Below are 24,701 nucleotides of genomic sequence, written 5' to 3' on the forward strand. Positions count from 1 at the left end.
TATGGGGATAAGACTTGCACACCTTTACATTGTTTAGCTCATTCATTGAACCCAAAATACTACAGCCATGAGTGGTTGAATGGTGGACCTTTCCATAGATTCCCTCTTCACATGGATGGTGAAATCTCACAAGGGAGGAAAGATACATTCAGGTGGGTTTTTCAAGATCGAGAACCACTTGATGAGGTTGAGGATGCCTTTACAGAGTTTTCCACTAGCACTGGTCGATTTGCAGCATATGATCTGATTAGAGACAGGGGGCCTAAGAAGCCCTATTCTTTGTGGGAAAATCATGTGGCAACAAGACCTCCTCTTCAACAGTTAGCTATGAGGCTCCTCTCGCAAGCGACCTCATCCTCTTGTTGCGAGAGGAATTGGAGGACATATGAGAATTTGTATAGTGTCAAGAAAAGTAGGCTTGAGCAATCCAGGGTAGAGACAATGTTGTATGTGCACACCAACCTATGTCTTATTTACAGACAGAGGATGAGTGGTTGAAGGGAAAGACAAAGGTGGGATGTATTTCCTGATGATATGGGTCTAGACAATAGTGTTGAGTTGGCATTGGCCAACTTGGATCTCAATGATCCAGTGCTAGATCCTGTCACATTTGATGATGGTGATACTGTAGAGGGTTCATCCTGCACAATAGTAGAAGCAGAGATGACTTTGGATACAGGGGATGAGGATGTGGAGAGGAGATCAGTGGTGACCATGATGATGAGGACAAGGATGATGATTTTAATGATGACTATGAGGATTGATGACTCATGAATCATAAGTTACCTATGGCCGTGAGGCTGGTATACTTGTAGTTGTTTTGTATTTTCTATTTCTATTTGCCATTGGCATTGCACTACTTATGTAACACATTTTGATTTTGATGACTTAATAAGAAAACTACAATATCTTTATCTTACTATCTTTTCTTTCTCCTATTGGATCATTGATGAATTGAATATGTATTATGATTTATCATTTGTCACAATTGTATCTGTATGCATATTTTTACTTTGCAAAAGTTACATATAGATGAAAATCTATGTTTAATATATATATATATATATATATATATATATATATATATATATATATATATATATATATATATATATATATATATATATATGTATCCTAATGTGCCCTGTTTCGAGGCGTCAACGTGTCCGTATCCGACACAAGAATCCCTGTAACTGTTGAATCCTTAATCCCCATGTCAGGTGACTTATCTCATCAATGAGACCCTTCCAATTAAAATTATATCATCTAAAAGACTGCATCAATGAATTGAACAAAGAAAAGTTTAGGGATATCTTTAAATCACAAGGGAAGTTGGAATAATGAATGAGGACATCCAACAAAAGATCATCTTTAGAGGTAGATCAACTGTGCAGGTAAAAGAAGAAGCAAACCTCCTTAATCAATTAGTCGATAATCACTAGCAAGAGTAAATCTTATGGTTTCCAAAAAGCATGGGTGCGATTACTTAAAGAAAGTGAGATTCTTTTTCTTTTCTTTTGCAAGTCAATGATCAATAAGAGAAATAGAAATATAATCTACTCTCTCAAAATACCAATTGGCACCAAGCTCTTAAATCATGAGGATATTGAAGCAAAGATGATTCACAAGTGCATAATGACTAATTAGTTACTAAAAAAACAACTAAAATTTGCATATAAACGACCATTTTTTAGTCGGTGACTAATAGTAATTAATTCACAGTATCTTATAACGTGACCAACTTTTAGTCATTTTTATCTTAGCCATTAATTGGTTTCCTGAATTTTACCATATAGTGGTATATTTAGTCATAAATTTGGTCATAAATTTTTCATAATGACCAAATATATAACAAAATACATTACTATATGAATCCTCGAGAAAAAAAATTAATGACCAAAGAAATATGACCAAAACGTTGGTCGTGTTATAAGATACTATAAATTAGCTACTAATAGTAATATATATGCAAATTTTAGTAATCATTTAAAACCAATTAATGACCAAAGAAATATGACTAAATTTTAGTTGTGTTATAAGATGTTGTAAATTAGCTATTAATAGTCATATATATGCAAAATTTAGTCATCATTTAATAATAAAATATTTATCATTTTCAATAGTCATTTATCCTTTTTTTGTGTTTTCATATTCATTATATAAATGATTGATTTAGTAGTTTCTACTCATTTCATTTACTTTCATTCATAATCATTATAAATGACTAATTTAGTCATATATTCATTTTATTCGTGTTCTTCATTAATTAATATAAACTAGTAATTTAGTAGTTTTAGATTGATTTTATGTGTTTATTATTAATCACCATAAATTAATTAGTATGATTTTGTGACTAAATTTTAAGAAAATGTCATACAATGTGCATGTTTATCTAATATGATAACGCAAAGTTACATATGTTAATTACAATACTAAATAATATCAAGTGCAAATAAAAATAATTTCAAGCATATAAATTTTATTATATAAAATATCAAGTATTACAATATGAGTTTCCAACTTAATATGGGTTGGACTACAATTTACACATGAAATATTGTTTCATCATTTCAAGACAATATCAATGTGTTGCCAAAGCATTACAAGTAAATTCACCAACTCTTAAGGCTTGACCATCAGTCTCTATGAGTGTGTCTTATGCAAGATATTGGTCTAAGGGTATCACTAGATAGATTCTCTTCTCTCTTTGATTTTACATTTGTCGCTCCAATGTTATTGTTCTCCTCTTTCTGCAATTGTTGCTTCTTACAATCAATATTGAGTTCCTATCCTGAAAATGAAAGAAGATACAATGTAGAGTATAAGACATAAAAGATGATGAATACTTGAATATAAAATAATGTAATCTATAAAAGATTTATATGACATATACCTCAACATTCAATAGCGGCCACTATGTGGCTAGATGACCTGTATAAACAAAGCAAATAAAATGTCACCATAGAAAATGGAATTGGAGGGGGATTCATCATGCATACTAGGATTTTTTGTGTGTACACATCGTATTGCTCACTTCTAATTGTATAAAAAAAGAGTATGCACATTGACATGCAGTGACATGTGGGTGTCTATTTGACTCGATGATGTGCTTGATTTTTTAAACCATTCCAATCAAACCACAATGAAATTAAGAGAGACAAGGACACAAGAAGGACTATCAATAAATGAAATTAGAGACTTTAGAATGTAACTCAGTTGTACTTGAGTGTAACAATAAGTATTTGCAGCTTCTTGGTCACCGTTGAGCATCAAATCACACTGTGAAAAATTCCTTGCATTATGATAATTTGGTTGCACATGCACTAATCCTCTATAGTATTCCCTTGACTTGCCTATAGATATAATTTTAGAAACAATCCTACTCCTGCAATTCTTCCCTATATGGATCATATTCCCCCCCCCCCAACTATTGATAGTTAGTTTTCAAGGAAACATAATAGAACTCTCTAATTGCATCATCACCTTTCAAAACAATGCTTGAGTATTTCCAAGTGATTGTTGAACCAATCTCTACTCAGGTCCATGAAATCCTTGATTTGTCTCCATCGCAAAAACCTATTTTCGTAATAAAATTATAAATCCCACATCTGCATTCCTCGTCCCTGACATACCAATTCTTTATAGTGGAATACTTTATCATTGCTCCCTCGGTGCAATAGAGATCCACCACTGTGGCATGGAGATGATTAGTGTCATAAAATGGTATAGTTCATCCTTCAATAGATGTCACAGAAATCCTCTCACCTAACATAACTCATCCAATCTACAAAAATAAGAATCCTCTCAAAATGCCTGGTCTCCATCTCATTCATCCTGAAATAAGTGGATATTTCCATGGGTGACAAAGTGTGCTTGGAGATTTAATAGAAGGAACTATAAAAAAAAAAAAATACAATGCAGCATAATAGTTATCAGTAGGAGAAACAACCCTACCAAGCTACTTCCTAACCAGATAAAGATACTCCTGAATTACCTCTTATAATGAACAAAAGATAACCTCAACTACCTATAGAGTCTACCTATGCATGGTAGCAACGAAATCACTGTCCAAAACAACATTTACAACAATGTTGGTCAATCTCTTCTTCTAGTCAAGGGCATTCCCAACTTTTGAAAAGTATCAAGCAAGTCAAGGTCCACCTCATCCAGGCTCCTCTTCTTCTTCTACTCTCTCTGTTTAGGTTCAGAATAATATCAAAGGTCTTCGAAATTGATGGGTGGGTAAAAGTTATCAGACCATTGAGTTCTTCCATTTTTAATCATTATCTGTAAGAATTGAATCTAAATTGCAAAATCTGTTCAAGTTCCTTCTTTTTCACTAAAGTTAACCTAAGCTTTGGAGAGTTGTAAGATTTAATGGATCTAAGTATATTCTACTTAAAATATAGTAATATGGTTTAAAACTGTAGGCATTGAGATCAAAATCTAAGGATGAAACATAAAAGATTTTATGTTCATGATTACAACAAATTTTAATTTCATGTAAGAAAGTTTGAGGCAAGTCTAGCATTTGCATCCTACCAGAAAATTTTCTTGCATGACTTGATCCCTTTTAATTTGGGCATGGTAGAGTCCATTACACAAAAAATAAACCACTAAAAAGAAGGTGAAAAGAAAAAATAGAATTTCATGCATTCTAACCCTAGAAAATTTAGGGAGGAGTGAACTAATTTGTAGAATAAATACATGCAAAATGTTTACTTGTCCATTGTCTTTTGATGAATTCTTAGCGGCAATCAATATTTGCATTATCATAATCATTAAACCCTTTGTACAATAAGGATATGCAAAATGCTTACTTGTGCATTGTCTATGATAATCATTAAACCCTTTATACAATAAGTACATGCGAAATGCTTATTTGTGCATTGTCTTTTGATGAATTGTTGGCGTAATTAAGATCTGCGTTATCATAATCATTAAACTCTCAACTTTAGATAAAATTTATGATTTGATCATATAAACCCTTAAAATTATTTTCCCATAAGAATAAAAATCCTCTTTAGTAAAAAGGAAGAACAAAGTCCAAATTCATACCCATGTACAAATTACCAAAATATCAAAATCATTAAATCCTCAACTCTACATAAAATTTATTCTTTGATCATATAAACCCTCAAAATTATTTACCCATAAGAACAAAAATCCACTTTAGTAAAAAGGAAGAAGAGAGTCCAAATTCATACCCATGTACAAATTTATGCTTTGATCATATAAACCCTCGAAACTATTTACCATACAAACAAAATCATCTTTAGTAAAAAGGAAGAACAGAGTCCAAATTCATACCCATCTAAAAATTACCAAAATATCCACGCCTAGTGACCTTGCGCTTCCTCCATCCCTAAACTCTAGATAAAATTTATGATTTTTTCATATACAAAGTACCAAAATATCCACTCCTAGTGACCTTGCCCTTCCTCCATCCCTCAACTCTAGATCATATAAACCCTTGAAATTATTTACCCATACAAACAAAAATCCGCTTTAGTAAAAAGAAAGAACAGAGTCCAAATTCATACAGATGTAAAAATTATCAAAATATCCATACCCAGTGACATTGCCTTTCCTCCATCTAATCGTTGATGCTCTCCTAAGATGTTTCCCATGCAAACTCCATCTGGGGTTCGAATCCCATGAAATCCATAGATCCGTTGATGGTCTTCCTTCTTCTCGAATTTCCATGCAGATATAGACAAGACAGAAAAATACATTGCTACAATGTGATGTTGTAATCTATGAATATTTCATTTGAACCTAATGCTAAACTGGAAATGAAAAAGAAAAGATATATTTATAATAGAAAAAATAAAAGAAATATTTATAATATAAAATAAAATATATAAATTGCAATTGCGTTAAATGATTTATTTTTAATAAGAATTTGTTACTTTTTCCTAAGACGGTAAATTAAAAAGAAGAAGAAGAAGTTAAAAATGATATTGGGATGAGTGTAAACATTTAAATATGACCTCAACTAACAATAAAAAGTTAAGTTAATAAAAATAATAAAATTTAATTTGCTATATTTTGATTTTGTTATTAACTTGTGAATAGGCTTTGTTACAATACCATGGGCCAATACCATGGCTTATCAATACTACAAGTCCAAAAACATAACTTATTTCACAACTATAATATTTTACAACAATATGACAAGATTTTTAACCGTGGATATTCACCTCCACATTACGATAGATATTATTAACTTGTAAAAAATAGCCTTTATTATAATACCATGGGTCAATACCATGGATTATCAATAGCACATGCCCAAAAAACATAAATTATTTCACAATCAAATATTTTATAACAATATGACAAGATTGTTAACCATAGATATTCACCCTCACTTTACCATGGATATTAACTTGTAAATAAGCTTTGTTACAATACCATGGCTTATCAATACCACATGTCAAAAAACCATAACTTATTTCATAGTAAAAATATTTTATTTTAATTTAATTTTACAACATTTCTTTAATTGAATCTAAAAGGGAAAACTAAAAATATTCCCATAGAAATTAAATTAAGGTTTTAATAAAATTAAGCTAAGATGGATCTATTCCGATTCTTTATATGACAACAAGCAAATTGACTAATTATAATAGATTAAATATAATGCATGATTTTTTAAAGTTTTTCATTATTTTATTTTCTTTGACATGATTGATCCAAAATATAGGTTTAATATTTTACAACCAATACCATGGCTTATCAATACTAGAAGTCCAAAAACCATAACTTATTTCACAACTAAAATATTTTACAACAATATGACAAGATTCTTAACCATGGATATTCACCCCCACATTAGAGTAGATATTATTAACTTGTAAAAAATAGCCTTCGTTACAATACCAGGGGTCAATACCATGGATTATCAATACCACATGCCCAAAAAAACATAAATTATTTCACAAACAAAAATATTTTATAACAATACCACATGCCCAAAACACAAATTATTTCACAATCAAATATTTTATAACAATATGACAAGATTGTTAACCATGGATATTCACCCTCACTTTACCATGAATATTAACTTGTAAATCTGCTTTGTTACAATACCATGGCTTATCAATACCACATGCCAAAAAACCATAACATATTTCATAGTAAAAATATTTTATTTCAATTTAGTTTCACAACATTTTTTAAGTGAATCTAAAAAGGAAAATGCTACAATTTGAGATATATTAATACCATGATCCAATACCATGGCTTATCAATACCACATACCCAAAAACCATAACTTATTTCATAGTAAAAATATTTTAATTTAATTTAATTTTACCACATTTTTTTAATTGAATCTAAAAGGGAAAATGTTACAATTTGAGATATATCTAAACCCTCTATCCTCACGACTACTAAAAATATTCCCATAGAAATTAAAATAAGCTTTTAATAAACTGATGGGGCCAACCCACGTGGTCCCGCCTCACCTCAGTTGATGTGGATTTTACTTTGTGAACTGGACAGTATACGTTTTAATTGTAATTGATTTCTGTTTGATATGCAATCAACTTGCATGTACTAACTCAGTCTAATCGGTGGACACCTGTTCTCCTCGGGATCCTGGCAAACCCCGCCTTGATTTTCACTCTATTCGCGCCTTTGGGTTCATTACTATCTCCCGGTGGTTGGTTTCGGTGGTCTCTGCGTTATTTTGTTTTGCTGGTAGTTGCTCGGCCTGTGATGAAACCCTATGTGGTTCCGCCTGTTCTGTAGTGGTATGGTGAGAGCTCGACTGCGCTCTATCGTTCCTGTCTCGGTTTGTCTGTCCGGCGGTTGGGTTTCCTTGGTAAGTTATCTCTGTCCTCTGTATGTTCGTTTCACTCTCTTTGCTGCAGGCGCTCTCCGTTGTTTGTTTGCTTTAGCACCGTCTGGTCTCGTCTTTCTTAACAGTCATTAGTGTTTGGTTGTTATGGTTTAATGGTGCTCGGGTTCGCTCTCAGCTTGACAGTCTCCCAGGTCGATGGATCTCCGGGGTCTTCCTTCTCCGGCTCTCGGCTATTTGAAAAGGTATGTACCCGTTCTCTGCTGGAGTTTCTTCACCACATCTCATACAGATTCTAATGACCTCGGCCCCTCTGTGAGCAGGGCTCTCTGGTTCGAGGTTTTCTTACCTGCTATTACGGCTCACCCTCAGGTATGGTCACCTCCTTTTGTTCGTTCTCTGTGTTTTTGTTTTCAATCTTTACAGCTCCAACTCTCATTCAAGGGTTTTGTAAACTAATTTTCCGCCCTTCGTGCCTTTTACAGGTGTGGCCGTCTACTGCTTCATTGTCAATGGCATTCGACAATTCTGGTCTCTTTCCGGGTAGTCTTGTCTTATTTTCTTGTCTGTATTAGGTTCTTGTCTTTGTCATTGGCTCCGGTTGCTAGTTACAGAGATGTCTGGCCTTAGTCATGGCTTGGGTTTCTAGATTTGTCAAACCCTTGGCCGTAAACTAGGTAGGGTTTGGAAACTGCGGCAACGCTGTTAGGTTGTGCTGAGATGAGCTGTTCTATGTAATTTATGCTGAGATGAACTGTTCTATGTAATTTATGCTGAGATGAAATGTTGTAAAATTAAGCGGAAAGGAAACTCGTTCACTGTCAGTTTTGTTTGCTTACCTGGTAACTGTGTTTGTCTGACATGAACCCGCAGTGTGCTGGTCGGTTCCACCTCTTGTGTGCTTGCTTTCTTACTCTGCCAGTTCGTAGCTTGTCGAGTACTGTAATGGACTTTTGTATATGCGAATAAAAGTAAATTATTGACACAGCATTTTACATACAGTCTTTTGTTCCTGAGGACGCATATAAGAATTATTTGTTTTTGTGCACTTGTAAAAAAATGAAGGAAATGTATCTTTATTTCTATTACTCTTTTGTTTTCTCCGCTGCTGAACCCCTCTGGGTTTGCTTGCTCGCGTTCTTGTACATTGTTTCTATGCAGTTAGATAACTGCTGGCAGTTGTTCAATTTCAGTTCAACAGTTATTACAGATGTGACATTTCTTGATGGTTAACTAGTTTTACTTGGTCTGTTCTTTACAATAGTAAATTATTGTTAAGTGGCTAATGACTCTAACTACTATTACCATTCCTAGTTAGAACTTATTACAATACTTCAAACATCCTGGACAGAAACTAAAATAACAACAGATAATAATAAAACTAACCAAAAAGAAAAAGGAAAAAAAAAACATAAGAACGAGACAGACTTGTTGTCCGTTCTGTGAACTATTTCTCGTCTCCCGTCCTTTTCAGAAACCTTGTCTGCCTTCTCTCTGACTTCACCCTGTTAACCAGATGCTCCTGCATCAGGCTTCCGGGGTAAAAGAGAACTCATGGCTCCGTTCCATGAGCTCCTCCACCGAGTAACCAGCCTTCTGAATCTGCGCCGCGTCGAGCCACGAGCTGTCCTCCATTGGACGGTCTCTCCACTTGACGAGGTAACGCAGATACTCCTTTCTGCGTGTCTTCTTGGCTACCTGGGTGCTGAGGATTCCTTCAATTTCATGGGTCCGGGCCGAAGGTAACTGCTTCTTCCAAGGACTGCTCTCTAACTGGGTGTCCCGTTCTGGCTGTACCATACTATCATCTTCTGCCTGGGCGTGATATGGGAACAGGTCTGCCACGTTGAATATAGGTGATATGCCTATGTCAGGTGGCAGCTGAATTTCATAAGCGTTGGCTGAAAACTTTCGCAGAATCTTGCATGGACCGATTTTCTTGTATTTCAACTTGTTATATGTGCCCTTAGGAAACCGTTCCCGGCGCAGGTGCGCAAGGACTTCGTCCCCAACATCAAAATGCACCTCTCGTCGCTTTGTGTCTGCGTGCTGTTTGTATTTTTGTGTGCTGTCCTGCAATCTCAATTTGACTTTTTCATGAAGCTCGCTCATTGCTTCAGCAAAATCTTCCCCATCTGCACTTCTCCGTTCTAGCTGTCCCAAATCTCGCAGTTCATGTACTCCCCGAGGATGCATACCATATAAAATCTGAAATGGGCTAAATCCGGTGCTACGATTGGGCGAGTCGTTATAAGCGAATTCTGCCTGGGCAAGAGCTCGATCCCATAATCGCGAATTTTCTCTAGTCAAACTTCGTAATAAGTTTCCCAAGCTCCTGTTCACCACCTCTGTCTGTCCATCAGTCTGCGGGTGATACGCAGAGCTGAAATTTAATTGCGTGCCCAACTTTTTCCACAGGGTGTGCCAAAAATGTCCTGTGAACTTCACATCCCTGTCTGAAACAATAGTTCTAGGTAAGCCATGTAATCGAACTACTTCTGTGAAAAACAGGTGTGCCACGTATGTGGCATCACTAGTTTTCCGGCAAGGAATGAAATGAGCCATCTTCGAGAATCTGTCTACCACCACCATCACTGAATCATATCCCCGCTGCGTTCTAGGCAATCCTAGGACAAAATCAATGCTGACTGAATCCCATGGCCTGCTTGGAACAGGTAGGGGTGTGTAAAGTCCCGTGTTTTGGCTGTGTCCTTTCGCCAGTTGGCAGACTTTACACCTGGTTACATATTTCTGCACGTCCCGGCTCATTTTAGGCCAATAATAAAAATGCCCGAGCTGCTCCAAAGTTTTGTTGACGCCAAAATGTCCCACTAGTCCACCACTATGTTTTTCTCTTACTAGATTTTCCCTCATCGAATGGTCCGGAATACATAGCTGCCCACCTCGAAACAATAATCCTTCCTGTAAATTATAATCTAGCCATGGGCTTGTGTTCCTCAATACAGGATTTTGGCAAGCTTCAAAAGCTTCCTTGAAATCCATGTCCATCTGGTACAAGTCCTTCAAATATTCGAATCCCATCACCTGTATGCCACTTTCTTGTAAGAGCAAGGCTCTTCTGCTTAAAGCATCTGCCACTTTGTTGGCTTGCCCACTTATGTGTTTTAACACAAAAGTAAAACTCTGCAGGTATTCCACCCACTTGGCATGCTTATGGTTCAACTTGTGCTGCTGCGTTACATATTGTAATGCTGAATTATCGGAAAACAAGACGAACTCATTGCCTAGTAGGTAGTGTCTCCAATGTTTTAAAGCTTGGACCACTGCATAGAACTCCTTGTCATATGACGAATACTTCTGCCGACTCTCATTTAGTTTTTCACTAAAAAACGCCACTGGTCTGTCCTCTTGACTGAGCACAGCGCCAATAGCTGTCCCGCTTGCATCACAACGAACCTGAAAAGGTTTACTAAAATCGGGCAGTCTCAAGATCGGCCTCTCCGTTATCTTCCGCTTCAAAAGTTGGAAACTGTTTTCTGCCGCCTTGGTCCAACAAAAAGGTTGGCTGGCCTTTTTGATGGTCTCTAGCATTGGTGCGCAGATTTCACTGAAATTTTTAATGAATTTTCGATAAAAACTTGCCAGACCGTGAAAACTACGTACCTCAAACAAATTCTTTGGTGACGGCCAACTCATGATTGCTGCAATCTTCTCTGGGTCCATCTTTAACTCGTTCTCTGCAACTACAAATCCCAGATAGATCAGCTCCTTCTGCAAGAAAGTGCATTTCTTCAAATTTATCAGCAGTTTGTTCTGCTGCAGCTTCTCGAACACCTTTCGAATATGCTGAAGATGCTCTCTTTTCGTTCTGCTGAAAATTAAAATATCGTCCAGATAAACTATCATGAACTTGCCAATAAATTCTTTTAACATCTCATTCATCAGCCTCATAAAAGTACTAGGAGCATTACTCAGCCCAAATGGCATGACCAGCCATTCATACAGCCCTTCATTGGTCTTGAAGGCTGTCTTCCATTCATCTCCTTCCCTAATTCTGATCTGATGATACCCACTCTTCAGATCTATTTTTGTAAAATAAGCTGCCCCACTAAGACAGTCCATCATGTCGTCCATTCTGGGCAAGGGAAACCTGTATCGAATCGTAATTTTGTTTATAGCCCGCGAATCCGTGCACATTCGCCATTCTCCACCCTTCTTGGGTGCAAGTACTGTTGGTACTGCACAGGGGCTCAGGCTTTCTCTGATCAGTCCCTTATCCAGCAACTCCTGCACTTGTTTGCGTACTTCTTCATTGTCCCTCGGACTCATCCTGTACGCTGCTTTATTAGGTAAGCTTGCTCCTGGTATAAAATCAATGTGATGGCTGATACTCCTTTTGGGAGGCAGTTTATCAGGTAGCTCATCAACCACAATATCTTGGAATTCTTCCAACAGCTCCTGAATTTCTTTAGGCAGTTCTGATTTTTCTATGTTCAACAACACCGGCTTCATTCTCCTTACAACTGCATAATTAACTTCATTTTCCTCAACCTGTTTCACAAACTGTTTTCCTCCAATTAACAATGCCTTTGTTCCGCTTGGTTCTGCTGTGTCTTCCTCTTTGATGGGTACAAGTGTGTGTTTGACCCCATCCTTTGTAAATTTATAATAATTTGTCTTCCCATCGTGTGTCACCTTCCGGTCATACTGCCATGGTCTTCCAAGCAGTATATGGCACACGTCCATTGGCATAATATCGCAGACCACTGTGTCGTGGTACTTGCCAATGTGAAATTCTACCTCGCATTGTTCATCGACTAATAGCTGGTGGCCTTTCTGTAGCCACGACACCTTGTAAGGTGTGGGGTGCTTTAGCCGCTTCAGTCCCAGCTTTTCCACCATCTCGGTGGCAACCAAGTTGTCCGTACTTCCGCTGTCTATTATCAATTTGCAGCACTTTCCATGTGATTTACAAACTGTCCGGAACAGTGCTTTCCGCTGTGTTGGTTCAGCCACCTCCTTGGCTGGTTTTAACAGCACTTTATTTAAAATCAAAGCTTCCCCTGTCTCCGCCATGTCTTCCACCTCCCGGGGTTGTGCTTCAGCTTCCTCAGGCTGTGCAACAAGTGTTCCCCTCTAGCCCGCATGTTCAACTTCTGGACATTCGAAGGATCTGTGCCCCCATTTATGGCACCTGTAGCACTGGACATTAGTCCCTCTTCCGTGGCCATTTCCTCGTCCTCGCTGATATGAACGACCTCCTTTGGTGCTTTCTCCTTTCTCTGTTGTCCCTGAAGCTCTGGAACTGCTGCCTTCCTCGCTGTTCGCGGCGGTTCTCCCTCTGCCGTAGGACTGTCCTTGTCCTCTGCCATTCCCTCTCCCTCTCCTGTTGTTCTATTTTCTGTTAATTTTCTCTTCAGCCTTCACAGCACTCTGAAAGGCTTCCTCAATATTCCGGGGAGAAAGAATACTGATTTCATCCAATATTTCCATCCTCAAGCCATTTACGTACCGGCAATTTGTTCATTCACTTTCTGTCCGCCTGGACACTATCCCACCACAAGAGGGCGTGTCCCTTTAATTTAGTTGCAGCGAATCTAACTCTTTTATCCTCACTGACTTCCTCATTCTCAAAATACTTATCTAGTTCGCTTATCCAGTCCAACAGGACATCTGCGGACAGACTGCCATCGTAATTAGAAATCTCTGTTTTGGGTTTGCTGCTGGCTAATAGAACTGATCGCAGCAGTCTCAACTCTGGAGCTTCTTCGTCTGACCCGTCTGTAGCAGTTACTGCTTCCTCCTCACTGTCATCTCCAAGTTCCGGGTCTCTTCGCCTGCCCGCCTCCACTGCTTCCAAACGAGCTGTAAGAACTCTGATTTGTTCTCTCAATCCTTCATCTGCTCCTCTACGTGCACCTCTTCCACGTCCTCGTCTTGGTACTTCCATTTTCTTCTATTTCCTCAAAACACTGCTCTGATACCACTTGATGGGGCCAACCCACGTGGTCCCGCCTCACCTCAGCTGATGTGGATTTTACTTTGTGAACTGGACAGTATACGTTTTAATTGTAATTGATTTCTGTTTGATATGCAATCAACTTGCATGTACTAACTCAGTCTAATCGGTGGACACCTGTTCTCCTCGGGATCCTGGAAAACCCCGCCTTGATTTTCACTCTATTCGCGCCTTTGGGTTCATTACTATCTCCCGGTGGTTGGTTTCGGTGGTCTCTACGTTATTTTGTTTTGCTGGTAGTTGCTCAGCCTGTGATGAAACCCTATGTGGTTCCGCCTGTTCTGTAGTGGTATGGTGAGAGCTCGACTGTGCTCTATCGTTCCTGTCTCGGTTTGTCTGTCCGGCGGTTGGGTTTCCTTGGTAAGTTATCTCTATCCTCTGTATGTTCGTTTCACTCTCTTTGCTGCAGGCGCTCTCCGTTGTTTGTTTGCTTTAGCACCGTCTGGTCTCGTCTTTCTTAACAGTCATTAGTGTTTGGTTGTTATGGTTTAATGGTGCTCGGGTTCGCTCTCAGCTTGACAGTCTCCCAGGTCGATGGATCTCCGGGGTCTTCCTTCTCCGGCTCTCGGCTATTTGAAAAGGTATGTACCCGTTCTCTGCTGGAGTTTCTTCACCACATCTCATACAGATTCTAATGACCTCGGCCCCTCTGTGAGCAGGGCTCTCTGGTTCGAGGTTTTCTTACCTGCTATTACGGCTCACCCTCAGGTATGGTCACCTCCTTTTGTTCATTCTCTGTGTTTTTGTTTTCAGTCTTTACAGCTCCAACTCTCATTCAAGGGTTTGGTAAACTAATTTCCCGCCCTTCGTGTCTTTTACAGGTGTGGCCGTCTACTGCTTCGTTGTCAATGGCATTCGACAGTTCTGGTCTCTTTCCGGGTAGTCTTGCTCTTATTTTCTTGTCTGTATTAGGTTCTTGTCTTTGTCATTGGCTCCGGTTGCTAGTTACAGAGATGTCTGGCCTTAGTCATGGCTTGGGTTTCTAGATTTGTCAAACCCTTGGCCGTAAACTAGGTAGGGTTTGGAAACTGCGGCAACGCTGTTAGGTTGTGCTGAGATGAACTGTTCTGTGTAATTTATGCTGAGATGAAATGTTGTAAAATTAAGCGGAAAGGAAACTCGTTCACTGTCGGTTTTGTTTGCTTACCTGGTAACTGTGTTTGTCTGACATGAACCCGCAGTGTGCTGGTCGGTTCCACCTCTTGTGTGCTTGCTTTCTTACTCTGCCAGTTCGTAGCTTGTCGAGTACTGTAATGGACTTTTGTATATGCGAATAAAAGTAAATTATTGACACAGCATTTTACATACAGTCTTTTGTTCCTGAGGACGCATATAAGAATTATTTGTTTTTGTGCACTTGTAAAAAAATGAAGGAAATGTATCTTTATTTCTGTTACTCTTTTGTTTTCTCCGCTGCTGAACCCCTCTGGGTTTGCTTGCTCGCGTTCTTGTACATTGTTTCTATGCAGTTAGATAACTGCTGGCAGTTGTTCAATTTCAGTTCAACAGTTATTACAGATGTGGCATTTCTTGATGGTTAACTAGTTTTACTTGGTCTGTTCTTTACAATAGTAAATTATTGTTAAGTGGCTAATGACTCTAACTACTATTACCATTCCTAGTTAGAACTTATTACAATACTTCAAACATCCTGGACAGAAACTAAAATAACAACATATAATAATAAAACTAACCAAAAAGAAAAAGGAAAAAAAAAACATAAGAACGAGACAGACTTGCTGTCTGTTCTGTGAACTATTTCTCGTCTCCCATCCTTTTCAGAAACCTTGTCTGCCTTCTCTCTGACTTCACCCTGTTAACCAGATGCTCCTGCATCATAAACTTAAGCTAAGATGGATCTATCTCGGTTCTTTATATATATATAGAGAGAACCGACATCGATCTATCATAGCTAAGGATCCAAGGGCGATCTATCATAGCTAAGGATCTAAGGGATGAGAGCAAGCAAATTGACTAATTATAATGGATTAAATATAGTGCATAGTTTTTTAAAGTTTTTCATTATTTTATTGTCTTTGACATGATTGATACAAAATATAGGTTTAATATTTTACAACCAATTAAGTTTTTCTAATTTAGATAATTTCTTAAACACAATACAATGTGATCAAATTTAAGAGAGAGTTGGGGAGAGGGTGGAGAGAGGGAGCGAGACAGTGAAAAAGTTGGAGGATAGAGAGAGAGAACACAACAAATTATAGAGATAACCATAAACACAGAGATGCAGTGGAAATAATACTTCATTTCAATAATGTAAAATACTGAAATATGCTTACAAACAAGAACATAAATAAACCAGCTAGGGCAATGGTAGCTTATCTCTGAGAAGAGATGTGGTGGCTACATGTCTATGAACTGCCTTACAATGAGGCTCAAGGGCCTTTTTATTATTGAACAACAAGAGTAAACCGTAAACAACCAAAACCCTAACCTGAGGAGATGTAACACCAAGAGTTTATGGGCCCCGTTGGGGTGAGTTGGACAACCAACTTCCTAGCGTCGTGACTTGGTCATATTATCTCCATTTGACGCGCATGATAGCCCCTTGGAAAGATCTCTCGGAGGACTATGACGGAAAAGATGATTTTAGATAGAAAATCATTGGCGCAAATTTCCAAAAAAACGTCGTTTAGGGCCTCAAAACGGCTCCAGAAGTTTAGGACTCAAAAAACTGCTAAAAATAGTAAATTGTGCCACAATTAAGGAAACTAAAAAAACTGAAAAAAGCAATGGTGGGGGTCCAAGTGGAATTGGTGGGTGGCCACCAATATCCACCTAGATCATGGAATCAAGAGACAAAAGTTTCTTCTACTATTCCGTGGAAAGGAAAACACACGAGAGAAACACATGTTATAACATGAAACCATGAAAACACAAGGAACACAATGACTTTACAGGGGAACCCAAATGGGAAAAACCTCTCTGCTACTTTTTATTAATTCAGATGAGAAAGAGAAACAATTACAATGTCTTGCTTCAACTCTGAAGCACACCCTGCACTGTGAAGCTATTCTCATGCTTCTTGACCTACTCTGGTTAACACTTAGCCAATTCAAGCCTCAACCAACCTCTTATTTCCTTTCGCAATCTTGGAGGAATTAAGCTCCTAAAAGATAGGGAAATTCCCCATTTCCTTGCACAAATATAGGGGGAATTGATCACACGCTCAGTGCAAAAGCACTGTACACTCGACAGTATACAATTATATATAAAAATGTGTCTTTTCTATCCACTCAATTAGGAAATTTGAATTCCATGCATGGCCAGGTATATTTTTAGTTGAGTTACTAGTTAACAAAGAGATCTGTGAGTTAACAATAGTCATAACTACTCAATTGACCTTCAACTGATTGAACTAGTGACTAGAGCTTAGTTAACTGAGTTCAACTAACAATAACTCAAGTAGATTGCTAGATATTAGCAATCAACTCATGCACAACACTGCTTCTAGCCTACAAACTCAAATTTACTGACTTAACTAGGAGACAAAGCCATGTCACTGTAGTTAACTACAATCCAAGTCATCCTGCTGATGTGGAAAATCATTTTTTTCTCCATTTGACTAAGGCACAAGTCAAATGAAGGATTTTGTTGCTACAATTTACATAACTAGTCCAAGTAGTTATGGGGGGGTCTTCAAATCAAAGAGGGCACTATCTTACATGTTTATGTAGGTTGTATGGGCCACACCAACAATAACGTTGTTGAATGATTTTCCCTTGAGTTCTGCCTTCACTTAGCTAACTCATTACATGTTTCTAAACTTAATTTAATTGTGTTGTCATTAATTTAATTTAAAGGCTTTTGAAAATATCTATTATCATCCTCTTTATACCTAGGTAAAAGTGGTTGATTGGGAGGTTTGCTCTTGCATATTGAACACCTCCTTGACATTATTCTAGTTATTTTCCCCTCACATGTTAGAAGATAAAGGAACAAGATTGGATGTAGGTTGGAAAATGAGGGTTGCCCCAACCTCTAATAACTTTTTAATTCAATTTCTGATTCCTTCCTTTCATCCTCACTAAGGGAAGAATTCTTGGAACTTACAACCAATAACGAAGACAAGGGAACAAACTTATAGATAGGTTTCCAAATGAGGGTTGTTGTTGATGAGTCCCATCAATAGATACATTTTGAAGATTAATATGCCATCCTACAACCTTAAAATTCTCCTTCTCTTCCATTAGTTCACATTTCTTGTTATATTATGCTTAGTAAGAGGAGTAAAAGGTGTTTTTCATAGTATGTGGCTCAATGTGGTTTAATGTAGGAAAATGAAACATTTTTTAGGATATTACTATGTAGGGTCTCAAGGGAGGCAACTAGGAGAGAATCTAAGGGGTTTCTCCACCTCCTTAACTCCCTAAACTCGGCTTGGGATCACCATATCCTCTCTCACCAGTTCGTGTTCATTGGCAGCCGAGTGACTCCTAGTCCAAGTGAAGATCAAGGAGGACAAGAGCCACCATTTTTGAGATCAAGGAGGGAACCATTACTATTTTCAAGGGAGCTACTTCAACTGCACTTTTGTATAAATATACTAAAGGCAGAGCTCATTGGGATTCAAAGTTTTTGTTCAGCTAGGTGTAGCTATTGAGCACCAAGCTTTGACATTGTTATTTTCAACTTTTATGTGATGTAATAGACTTGAACTTTTTTATAATGAGAAGTTGGATTTTAAGTTACATCTGAGTTTAATTTTAGAGGGCTGATACCTTTGAGGTTTGTGCCCAACCCAGAGGCTTGGTAACTCTTCTTGTACTTAAGTTTCTTCTTGATGCCAAGAAGTTCATAGTTTGTTGCATTTCAGTAGAAATTAACTTATAAAATCCTGTGGTTGCAACCTCTACATCATTTCTCTTGTGGGAGAATGAGTGGAAGGTCTCATAACCACAACCCAAACAATTGTGTTTTTGATTTGTTGGAAATACATTAGTGTTGGTTGTCCTATTTTAGATTTGCTTTTTGTAGTTTAAAAGTTAGTTCACTGATTAGATCAGTGGTTTGCATGAACTAGATGTCATTTAAATTCAATTCATCTTTTCCATCATAAGGTATTTCATTTTGTAAATGATAAATGGATGCATGCATGTGATTTATTGTGCGGTTAACCAATCCCAAAAAACCCTTTTTTATAAGCTATTCTGCCTAGGTCACCAAGAGCACTCATCCTATTGCAAGATAGGCCCCCAAGAGGTCTTCAGCTTGGCTGGGGGCTTAAAACCACCTCCTTTCATTTGTTACAACTACCATTACCCTCTCCATACCCTCAAGCGAATGTTTTCACCCTCAAAAACCACTAGGATGCTCTCCTATAGCATTATAGGCCTCCTGTAGCAATCACCGGTAGCAAACTTGTAGCAACCTTTTTCTTCATCAGTTTCGACCCACACTGTAACTTTGACTTAGCATAGATGCATAATGACCCACAACTGTGATAATATGATCAGAAAAAACTCCTAGCCCACTTCCAAACCTTCCTTGTCTTCACTGCAGAAACATAATAGAGTGCTTGTTCCAAATTTTATGCATTTGGGACATTACAAAGACCTATTACAGAAGAGAGATGTTACCTGCAATTCTAATTGGTAGTTTGATGAATTATGCAAGATAAATTAGTTTCCTTTTTGCAAGAAGATGAGGTAATTTGATGAATTTTGTAGGATAACATAACTTCATTTTTGCAAGTAGGTTAGCCTTTGTCTTTTCATGAATTGAGTAGCTATGGTTTTACAAGTTGAGTCAATGGCATTTGTATTTTCATAAGTAGAAGCAATTTCCAATTTGTCATTTTCTCAAATTTTCATTCTAAATGAGTAGAAGGAAGGATCTTTGAGAAATATTTGATCTAATGTCATGATAACTGAAGGTGGCATGAGTGGAATCGTACCCGTTGTGCATATAGTACTATCAACTCGAAGCTTGTACGAACCCCAGGTTGATAACTTGAGTTGAGAAGCCCTTGGGAGTTGCAACATTCTCGGTGCAATACTAGGGCTCACTAGCTTCAACCTCTAGCAATTCAAATTTGAACTCTCTCTGTTCATCCTCACTAAAGGAAGAATTCATGAACTTGCAACCAAGGATCTTACTTCCCTAATGTGGGTGACAAAACAATATTAATTTGCACCAACCTTGACATGATGTGACTCTTTGTGACCTTTAACTCTTACATATCTTTGCACAATCTAAGGATTAATGGACCCCACCACCCTAGGTGACTAGTGGAGTGCACTAAGAGGTTTGACTTCATTGCTGGATACGACACATCTTGAGTATTTGTGAGAATGTTTTTGTTTCTATGCGATCTTGTGGCTTTATTGATGTCCTTCTGCTTCTTAACATCATTACTAGTGGCCACCATGACTTTATGTCAAGGTTGTCCATTGCAGTCTAAGTGTCATCTATCCCTTGGATTTTCTCATGCCTTTGTAGGCTTTCTTAGATAGAGATGTGCTTATCTACGCCTCCTTGGGCTCCCATCTACTGTGGCAAGGAAATTTCACCGTGTTTCTTAGCCCCAACCTGTTGCACGCCTTCGTTTTACCATGTCTTAGTTTGTTGCCGCTGAGGTGGAGGTGGTCACAACCAAGTAGGTGGCTCTTGTGCTCACTACAGAGCACAGTCTTTAGCATGAAGTTTTCAAGCCCATACCTCATCGGAGATGCAAACTAGGCTTCAGGTCAAGGAAGAGGAGATTGGGAAAGAGCGTTAAGAAATCCTAGACTTTGAGGTTTTGGCTAGGGTTGCGTTGTGGATTTCAGACAGTGGAAATTCCACAGGATGCCAAAGCTAGTAGACATATCGTCATGTGAAGATGCTCCTCAATAAAGGTCTAGTAAAAAGGGTTAAAATACAAGACAATTCGCTAAGTAAGCTTGATGAATTCAAGGCCCTGACATTGGATGTTGAAAGACACTTGGTTAGGCTTGAAATGAGATTTCCTCAAAACTCCCCTATTCTACAACCCTAGAAGGTTGAAGAACAATCTATCCACTTAAATAATTCCTCAATACTTCCTTATCCTCCTAAAGATTAAGATTTTCTTATCTTTAATAGTTAATTTCTGATTTTCTATGTTAATTTTCAAAGGCTTTCACCCCTCTTTTCCCGAGATTTTTTTTTTTTTTTTATATGTTTTCACAACCCAGCTCCCCTAGAGCTGCAGAAATATATATTATTTTGGACTGATATCTTTCCGCTAGTCTCTTCAATCCTGGGGAAACAACACAGCTCTCTAGTTTTTGTTATATCATTTTTCATTTTTTCAAGTTTGAGATAGTAAACTCTATTCTCTTCTATTTCTGATTTGAGTTTTGTACAGTGACAGCCGAGAGAGCATTTTCTTTTTTAAATTACTCTAATCTTTTGAAAAAGCAATACAAATATATAAGTTAAATTTTTTTATCAAATTCCAAAAAGACAAAAAAAATTAAAATTTTAAAATGACCAATTTTTTTTTAAGACAAAAATTATTAAAAAAAACCAGGTTACATATAATTTCCTCTCGATTTTGGAATTTAATGATCACCCATTAACACGCGGATAGTAGAACTTCAGAGCGTTCTTCATGAATTTGAAAGCATTGAATTCGTTTATAACTTTGCTATCTCATCAAATTATGTTTCCAAATTCCGAAAAAAAAGGCCAAAATTATGTTTCCAGATTCCGAAAAGAGCTCAACAAATATATAAGGAAACTAGATCCGAGATGTTCTCGTCGGGTTTGGAAATTTAATGATGCCCGACAGGCACGTTAGGGTAGCGGGACTACGAAACGGTCGTCATGAATTGAGTATGAGTCCAGAAAAGATAGAAAGACGTTCGGTAAACCTGAATTGATGACTCAAAAACGCATTATTTGGATTCTCAATTTCCGATTTGAAAGTTGCGGCCATTCAGTCTCCCTAACTCGAATGTGATGACAGAAACCAAATATAGTAAAAAAATGGACATAATTTAATTGTTATTTGTTTTATAGTGTTTTTGGTGTATGTTTATTTGAATTTTTCTAATTTTTAGCATGGATTGTTTGGAATACAAGTTTTAGTTACTCTTTATAATATAATTCGTCAATATTTTTCAAGGTGATGAATCGATATATAGAATCACACACATTTAAAATAACAAAACATCAAAACTATTTCACAAGATTTAAAAAAAAATCAAAATTGTTTGAAAGAAGTTAACAACCAGAAAAATGTAAAAGATATATACAATTTGCTTTGAAGTAAGAAAATGTGTTACATGAATGGTTTTGGCCTCTACATGATTTGGATTCAAGTGATATTTTGTGTTAATACAATGTGTCAGAGGAATAGTAGTTTTGGCCTTTACATGATGACGAATAAATGATATTTTGTGTTAATATGTTTGGTTCACTCATAGAATCTAGGATTATTGGCCAATTGAATTGCAGAAATGTTGTCAACAAAGAGAGCCGTTAGAGAAAGCCACATCATTGAAGTTTAAAGTTAAAGTTGAGACTCACACAACATGTCTACACCTACTGGTAAAACACTAATTTTTCTTGTGTGTTGGGCCAAATAACTGTTTCAGTTTAATTTTGAGAGTTTTATGTCTTCCTTTAGTGTTTCTAGGTTTTTGTAAAATACGTTTACCTATTAGTTTGATTAGGAAACATCTCTTTTTTGTGGTTGGATATGGAAATCATAAATATATGGTTACCAAGGCTACAATGCTTATGATACATTCACATTTGAATCTAAATTTATCATGGGTTTGATACATTCATATTTGAATCTAAATTCAAATGGATTTGGGTTATTTTTTTTAATTGTCAAAAAATTATGAATTTCTTTATTGTGTTCAACCAATCTATTTTAAAGATTTCAAAACATAATTTAACATAATTTGTAAAATCTTTGAAATTATATAAATAGTTACTATATATATAATTTAGCTCAATCATGGGCTAGTTTAACTACAAGAATGAACATAGTTAAATATAATTAAACTTTTTAATGTAATATCACTTTGTTGAAGCAGCCCTGGATAGTTCAATTAGTAAGTGCTGCCAACTGTGAGGTAAAAAACAAAAGAACAGAAAAAAGGAAAGAAGGAAGTTAGTTCAATTCCCTAGAGTTACCTATGCCTGCTGATAACTTTAGGGTTTTGCAATAACCATTTACCGGAACACGTGTGTACCGTTAATCGGAATGGCTCTCGCAATAATCGAAAACCAGAATGAAGCCTTAAAAGAATATGTTTGAAGCTTTAAACCATGTTTGTCTCCGATGTTTTTGATATTTGCTGATTTCAACATGCATCGGAATTAATGTAATCTAGTTATTTCTCTAAGATTTTCCGTGTTTCTTCATCTCTCCATCCCAGCATAGGGAGGAATTCTGATTCCCGAATATTGATTTTTATGCTATTATGTAATGTGAAACTTCTTTCATTTTTATTTTTTTGCGTTCACTCTTTCTTCTGGATGTTATATTAAATTTTGTGCTCTTTAGAAATATCGAAAGTTCTTTCACGAAATTTTATGCTCTTCAGAAATTTCGACAGTTCTTTTACCATTTGTGACTCCTCGATGCTAACCTTTTTGTTTTGGCCGAATATTTATTTATTTATCTACTTTTCAAACTGAAAGAGATTCTGAATATTGTTCTTTATGATATTACGTAATCTGAAACTTCTTTCACCTTTTTTGCGTTAAATCTTTCTTCTGGGTGTTATCTCTAAATGTTCTGCTCTTGAGAAATTTGGAAATTTTATTCACAAAATTTTATGCTCGTACAAAATTTCGAAAGTTCTTTCACCAGTTGTGACTTCTTGATGCTACCCTCTTTTCTTCAGTATTTTTAACCTCATTTATTTAGGCAGAATTATTATTTATTTGCTTAATTTTCAAACTTTTTGATCATGTGCAGGAATGAGGAATTGTCTAAAACAATCAACAAATATATGGCCTATATGCTCAATGTAAGGTAAGCAGAAAATATGATCTTCTTCGCGGGAGCATTTTAGTGAATCTTTAATTTTGATAATATTTTTAACCAAATCCGGATTACTTAATGGTTTATAAATTCGTTAATAAAGACAAAGTTGTTCTGTATTTCCAAAATAATAACATACCTATTTCAAATGTATTTTTATCTGTATTTTCACATTACCTAACTCCCTTTCTTAAATTTACCTATTCGTTTACATGATATCTCCAACATCTTTCATGTGCGCCTACTAAGTTGTATTTCATTGCACATGTATCTCTGAATTGTAGCCATAGGTTCGCTTTCTTCCATAACATAAATACGACTTGGCCTTGTTAATCTTGTCTTGCTTTGGTTATCTTGAAGTAAACCTTATCAAGGTTCTTTGTTGTTTTCGTGACATCTATGAACTGTTCCTTTTCAAATAATACACTTCTATTAGACTTTGATTTAAGAATACGGTAATGTGCCAAAATTTCTTGAAAAGTTATGTTTGCAGAGATCCCAATTACAACATAAAGGTAGCCTAGGCAATAAATTAGGGCTTTGAGCATTCACTTATTGAAATATGTAATTTTATGACCTTGAATTTTAACAAATATTGACGTCACCAAATAATATTTTGCGCAATACCGGGAATTGGCTCAATTCCCTCGCTGGAGGGTAAAGTCATTGATCACACATGTGGTGGCAACACCGAAACAACTATAGCTCCAATAGAAGAGGGATCATTTGCTGATAGAACAAGGGCATGGTATTTGTAGTTTATTTTTAGCTCATCTTTTATTGTAGTTGGAGTTTGTTCATAATATGTTAATATGCTTAGGCGGATGTCTTTGCTTTTATTCGTGCTCTCAAAAACGGCTAAATGCCTAAACATTTTATTTTTTAAGTTATTTTCCGGATTACACTTAACACATTCACCTTTA

At 36.8% G+C, this 24,701-nt stretch overlaps 1 long non-coding RNA gene across 24 annotated transcripts in view; it reads left to right on the plus strand.

Annotated features, from left to right (window-relative positions):
* Window positions 1–24,701, plus strand: part of LOC149166861 (uncharacterized) — a 373,645-nt gene that overhangs the window by 72,807 nt on the left and 276,137 nt on the right. For 9 of the 24 annotated variants that reach the window (XR_016260496.1, XR_016260495.1, XR_016260494.1 and 6 more), the window contains one exon: window positions 23,713–23,769. This is a non-coding gene — a long non-coding RNA (uncharacterized LOC149166861). Of the gene's footprint in view, window positions 1–7,714; window positions 7,835–7,988; window positions 8,183–8,295; window positions 8,769–14,309; window positions 14,372–14,449; window positions 14,499–14,611; window positions 15,000–22,232; window positions 22,326–23,712; window positions 23,771–24,701 lie in introns of those variants that run through there. The other 15 variants (XR_016260480.1, XR_016260478.1, XR_016260479.1 and 12 more) reach the window with 6 other exon arrangements.

The sequence above is a fragment of the Pinus tabuliformis genome, chromosome 5_1 (genome assembly GCF_031772625.1).
Source record: "Pinus tabuliformis cultivar Carrire ecotype Pingquan chromosome 5_1, CPIR1, whole genome shotgun sequence".
NCBI lineage: Eukaryota > Viridiplantae > Streptophyta > Pinopsida > Pinales > Pinaceae > Pinus > Pinus tabuliformis.